Genomic DNA, 6,939 nt, shown 5'->3' with positions numbered 1-6,939 from the left:
AAATCTGCTCTAGAATTTCGATTTGGGGATAAACATCTAAAACAAGTTTTCACAGCCCAAGCAAAGACATAAAAGGTTGTGGTGTACAGTAAGCATTCATTGTATTTATTGTAGAGTAATAATAATAATAATAATAATAATAATAATAAGCTTTATTGCCCAACAGTTTAAACTATCTACAGGACAATATAAATTATAACTATAAATAACACTAGTTTACAAATTTAAACTTTTCTTCATATCCAAAAATAAAAAAAATATTTTTTGGTTCTAGATTACTTACTGATAACAAATCCAAAAACGGATCATCCTTATCACGTCAGGTTTTTTCATAAATCCAAAATAATAAACTTTGCTTTTACCTTCACGTTAGTGTTAAACTGATTCATGTTAATGCACCATTGTCGCATAAAAAATATCGTCGAGATCGTGCAAAATAAGCTTAAAAAGAAGGTATTAAGGTTTTTGGGACGAAAATGTGTTACTATTGGTCTATTATAAGGGAAACTGACAGGATTGTCAATAAAAGAAACGCTAGTGTTAATCATTTTTAATTTTCAGTCATAATGTTTGTAATGTATACTGGGTGTTGCTTTGATTTGATACAACCCCTGTAACTCCTTTATTCTTAAATTTCTTTGAGCAAATTTGTATCATTTTAAAAGATCTTTGTGAGGCCAACTTCACATTTATATTATCACTTCCCGTAAAAAAATCAAAAGCAACCAATTATTCTAAAATCAATATTTGAAAAATTTTAAATATAACATTGATGACAATCTACTACCTATGTAGCTTGAAAAATTGACACTCATGTTATTTATTTACGTAAATGATCTTTTAAAATGATACAAATTTGCTCAAAGAACTATATGTTCATATATATTTCAAAATAAAAAAGTTATAAAAGAAAAGAAATACGGGGTATGTTTATATAAATATCTCAAAAACCTGACGTGATGGATTTTTTCTGCTTTCAGATTTGAATTTCCTGAACCCAAATCCTTTAGATTCAACTATTTTTGTCTTTGGATATAAAACCTTGTAAACTAGTGTAATTGGCTTAAATAAAAAATTACCTTTTTCTACTTTGCGTTAACAATGGCCTCATTATTAAACCGAAACCAGTTTAATAATGGGATCAATTGTTAAACTGTATTTCAGGTGGCGTGCAAGAAGTTGGGCCCCCTTCTTCCATTTTTTTGAGGCAAACTTAGGTTAGATTGTTAGTGTTCGGTGGTTAGATGTCAAACTTTGACATTGTGAAGTTAGCCACAACGCTACAACTAGCCTTTTGAATTAAAAGGCCCTAAATTATAACCTTGAATTTTTATTATTTTTTTGTTTCCGATCAGGCAAAGTAGAAAAAATAGTATATTATACTCGTTTAATAAGACGCATTGTGGCACTTATTCCTTTGGAGCACTCCTCGCTGCGCTCGTCATGCCCCAAACCCATGCGTGCCACAATAAGACGTCTTATTAAACTAGTATAATAATATACTATTCTTATATACCTAGTGAAATTATTAAATTATAAAGACCCAAATTCTAAAAAAAAAAACAAAACAGAAAAATTAATAATAAAATAAAATAAAGTAGTGATACACAGAAAACAGTGCTTCAGCTAAAACTAAAAAATACTAATTACGCCTATCTGATTTTAACTTATAACAGAAAATATCACTAAACTCTTTATTTGCATTGCTATATATATATGATAAAGCGGTGCTCTTCTCAGAAAATTGGTTTTAGGTGTTTTTAAATAAAAAGTAGTGCTATAACTTGAAGCAGCTCGGGGTACAATAAAATTCAGTTTATTTAATAAAGCAGGACAATCAATTTTATTGTGTATTAGCTTTCAGGCAAACTGAGCACTGAGTTTGTCTCTCCGCTTTTGGAGGCTAACAAATTCAGGTTTCTCAAGCAATGAGTTATAGTCTATGTTGCGCTCAGGATAGATTCCATCAATTCTGAATGAGAGATACTTCAAGAAGCGTCTCTGAATCCGTTCGAGAGCAAGACAATGTGACGCATATATGGGATACCAAACATTAGAAGCATATTCCAGTTTAGATAGAACAAAAGCAGAATATAGAGATTTCAGTAGGACTGATGCACTACCAAAAGCCTTGGAGTTACGACAAATAAATGTCGAATAATTCTTTGCACAACATCCATTTTACGAGTAATTCCTGCTATTCGATCAAGATGTTTATGTATTAGAGTTCCAGCACCATCGACTGAAGAGATTGTCACAATTTTAACCAACGTTTGTACAAAGGAATCACTTACTTTGCCTGAAGAGATTTCACGTGAAGTTGCAAGTAAATGTAACTAAAAACTAAACTAAACTAAAACTAAAAACTAATCTCCGAAATTACTGCACCGACTGTTGTTATATTTTGTATATACCTAAGTATATTAGGATTAGGAATATCATGGAGATGATTAAATACTAATTAAAATTTGGCTACTCATCCCTACCACCAATGGGATGACGTCATTTCCAAAATTTATAATAAAAAGTTTTTTAAATTTAAAATAAGATACCACTGTACTTGTGGTGTGTGACTCCATGTCGAATTTTCACCCTAGACATCCAGAATTTTTGGAAAAAAATCATAACTGAATAACATCGTAATTTGAAACTTCAAAACCAATTGCTCTGAAATCTTGTAAATATTTTAACTTATTGTAATCATGGTAAATCGTTAAGCAAAATTTATTCGTTTATCCTCTCCCAAAAAATTAATGACGTCATCTCAGAATTTTTCCGAATAAGTCCTATCCACTTTTAGAACTTCCATCCTAGTAGTATTAATCTTATTATGAGTTACTTAAGTAATCGGACGCAAAATGTTTATTTTAAAGAGTCAATGTCGGATGAATGCCGAATTGTTTATGGGGTGCCCCAGGGATCCATTTTTGGCCCTATCTTATTTCTCCTATACATTAATGATCTCCCTCAATTCATACCGTCTGCGGATATTACGCTATATGCTGATGATACCTCCTTGGGCAATGCAGCGCCATAGGCTGATCTTTCCTTGCATGTAAATAATAGGCTAAAAGTTCAGGCAGGAGACTGGTTCTGCGCTAATCGTCTGTGCTTGAACAATGATAAAACGGTTACCATGCAGTTTAGCTTAAAACGTGATAAGTATTGTCCACCTATAACTACAAAATATCTAGGCCTGTTTATAGACTCAGAGTTATCTGGACCAAACATGGTGACTACGTAGCCACCAAAATATCGAAAGGCATATATCTACTTCGTAACTTAAGTAACAATCTTTCATCCAAATATATCAGAATCGCTTATTTCTCATTGTTACATTGTCATTTTGACCATGGTATTCTAAATTGGGGTCATTCAACATCATTACAAAGACTTTTTAAACTCCAAAGAAGAGCTGTTAGAATTGTGGCTGGTATTGGTTACCGAGACGAATGCAAACCACATTTTACTAAACTAAAAATTTTTACCTTACCTTGTTTGTTTATATTTCGTTGCCTTGAGCATTTAATTAAAAATTTTGGGAACTATTTTCCACTAAAGTCGTTTCATCAGTATGAAACTAGAACGGATGAAATCGCCTTTAAATTATTAAGACTGAGCAAATCTAAGTTTGGCACTTCATACTATGCCATCAAGTTTTTTAATAAATTACCGAATTCCTTTAAAAAAATGACTCCTAAACTTTTCTTAATGAAAATTAAACAGCACCTCCTTGACCACGCATATTATTCCTTCGAGGAATATCTGCATAACAATTTGTATGAAATATAAAATCTAGTCGTATTGATTTCTATTATCAAATATATTAGTCTCATTGTTATAATGTTACATATTATTTTTTTTCCCTATTAGGTACTGACTTGTATAAACACTATTGTGTATTAACATGAATAAAGACATACATACATACATACATACATATCCAAAATCTGCAAAATATGATGAGGCTATACTTATGATTTATCACTGCATTAAAAGTTTTTGAATTTCTAAGACAGTGTCTCAAAGAAATTAATGAGTGAGTTAATTTATTTTATTGATTAAATCGGGAACGGCTCACTCCGTTATCCCGAAAATGTGGGAATACAATGTTGTTATTATTAGTATTACACTGCACCTATCCAAAGTAATATACATATTTTTGCAAAAATGTTGATGACGTCATAACAAAATTTGGAACGCACACCCAGCACGCTTTTTTACATTCACTTTAACGTTACGCACATATCTTTATTTAACGTATAAGGGTTCTCATAAAAAAACAAAATTCGCATTTGTAGTATGTATTGTATTTCAGAGGCGAGGGAAGTCCTGTCGAAATAACCTTAGTCCAATTTTTTCATTCAGTTCATTTTTATGAACCAGGTCTTTGTTTCATCAAAGGAATCACATATATTTTCCTCTAATTCCTGACATAGTTAGCTAATTTAATTTACTGTGAGATGTCTTCTTACATCGATAACACTCAATCAGGCGCGGATCCAGGGGGGGGGGCAATGGGTGCAATTGCCCCCCCCCCCTGACACACAATCGAGGTACTTTATTTTGACCAATTTCAAAATTTTGAAATCGCATTTCATTTTGTAATTACCACTGGGCGGAAAAATATCTTACGGATGCAATTCCCCAGTTGAAGCAAGGTGTGTTTTACGGCGAGTAGCGGGGACGCTTTGATCTGGTCCACAAGGTCGTAGCCAGTGCGTCGCTAGGAGTGTTTACAGCTTGTTAAAAAACTACTTCTATATTACTATATTACTTCAAATAAAAATACTCGATGCCCTTTTTAATTTTTCAAACACATGACCACAGATTTGTGATCTTGAAATGTTATATTATGTTGATATACGCGATCTAAATGATCTGATACGACACCTGGTGTCAAAAATGTGCACTACTCAGGAGCATAGTGAAAGATGTAAATACTGTTGGTTGTACAGTGAAATTTCGTTGTTTTATGTTAAACCAACAAAATTAAATAAGTTGGTCCCAGTATTCCTGAAAAAATGACTGTTAACAATACAAATTGTTGTGTTTTTCGCTGCCATAGCAAAAACAATAGAAACAGTGGGCTCTCTTTTCATAAATTCCCCATAAAAAACAAGTCATTTGTTTAAATGTTATGAACAGGTAAGTATTCATATCAACAGTAAATTTAGTTTAATCAGTATTTAACTAAATTGTTTTTGGTTATCAGTATAATATGTATATATATATATTATATTTTTAGGTTAGGAATCAGGGAAAAAAATGGACAGATATAAGACTTGGATGGTAAATATGGGAAAACCAGCAACAAAGCACATGAAAGTGTGTTCACTACATTGTAATCAGGATGATTTCATATTGAGGATTTGATTTGAGGACCCAGGTGGGTTAGTTAGCTTCGTGCTTGCCCACTACACCTTGGGTCGTGGGTTCGATTCCCGCCTTGCCTTTTGGCTGTTGTGTATGTCATGTTTCCTGTAATTGGGCCTCCAGCTTGTTAGAGACATCATAGGATAAAATAAATAAAAATAAAAATATTACCTGGTAAGTACAGATTTGTGTAAATGTTGTTAATGTATAATAGACAATAAATGAAATATTGTAGATGTAAGTATCATTACTAAAGAATTACTACCTAGAAGGCCCAAAAATCGAGACTTTAAAGCAGTCAGAAGTACAACAATGAGAAAATCTGAAGGTTACATAATTTCAAGTACAGATAGTACTGATGTAAATTGCTTCGACAGCAGTCAGTTACATCAAAAAACTGTTTCAAGTATGTATACATTTGATGATATTTAAAAAATACAGATTATTTTCTAGCATTAGAAATGGAAACCGTGCAGGCTTTGTTACATTTACAAAATTCACAAAAAAAGGATAAAAATATTCAAGTGACAAGTGGAGATTTAGTGGCACCTTTTATAAGTACACTTAAATCTGATAATGATTTAAATACAATGGCTGGAATACCATCCTTTCTGTTATTTAATGCTATTGTTGCAAATTGTGAGATGTTTGGAAAATTCTGTAATAAACATAAATTAAACTTGAAAGAACGTGTTCTGTTAACTTTTATGAAACTGAAAAATACATTTTCTTATGCTGTTTTAGGAGTTTTGTTTAAAACGGTGACAGCAATAACCTGTAATATTATTCATGCTTTATTATTTTATTATTATGCATTATTCCACTCATACATAGTATGAAATGAACACTTAATTTAAAAAACAATAATCGCTATAATCAATAAAGTTTTCACAGAAGTTTTAACACCACATGATTTAGCATGTGTTCACTTAAAAAGTTAAACAAAGGGTTAATAAAATGAGAACTACAAAAAAAACTGACACAAACAACGAAACAGGCTGTAAACTGAACAAATCCACTACAAAAACGCTCGATTTATTAACACAAGACACTTTTTTCACACGATGGACACTTAAGACTTGCCATAAAGGATACGTCAAATATGCCTTAGAGCGGCCATGTTGCAGTTAACAGTGGCGCCCCCAACGGTCATTTAGTTCGCGTATAGTCCAAAAGAAAAATATATTTGTAATCAAACTATCGCCGCGACAGCACTGGATCGAGCGTATGAAACACAATTCCGCGCGTTGGTAATTACACTACAATCTCTATAATCCGAACTCACGATTATCTGAACATCCAGTAATCCGAACCGAGGCTGTTTGAAGTCGATACCTCTTTAATCCGAACAAAAACTCTGCAATTCGAACTGCCCTTGAAAACATACACCTACTTGCAAAAATGACGCAAGATCTTTGTGCATATGTTGTATGGAATATTTTGAATTTTTTAAAAATTGCGATATTTCAATGCACTGAATTAATTAACTAATTCTGGAAAACAGGTTGAAGTTATCGAAAAAATGAGACCCGAAATCTATAAGAGAAAATGTTTAGTTAAGTT

General features: G+C 32.3%; 1 long non-coding RNA gene across 1 annotated transcript; it reads left to right on the top strand.

Annotated features, from left to right (window-relative positions):
- Nucleotides 1-4,868: 4,868 nt before the first annotated feature.
- LOC135125572 (uncharacterized) lies at nt 4,869-6,119 on the top strand. The gene is made up of 4 exons (XR_010279899.1): nt 4,869-5,148; nt 5,249-5,550; nt 5,612-5,782; nt 5,830-6,119. It is a non-coding gene; the product is annotated as an uncharacterized LOC135125572 (long non-coding RNA).
- The last annotated feature ends 820 nt before the right edge of the window (nt 6,120-6,939 follow it).

This window comes from Zophobas morio, unplaced genomic scaffold (assembly GCF_036711695.1).
Source record: "Zophobas morio isolate AGI-343-1 ecotype UQ-CSIRO unplaced genomic scaffold, CSIRO_AGI_Zmor_V1 ptg000009l, whole genome shotgun sequence".
In the NCBI taxonomy this organism is placed as follows: Eukaryota; Metazoa; Arthropoda; class Insecta; order Coleoptera; family Tenebrionidae; genus Zophobas; species Zophobas morio.
This window is presented reverse-complemented; position numbering and strand designations above follow the sequence as displayed.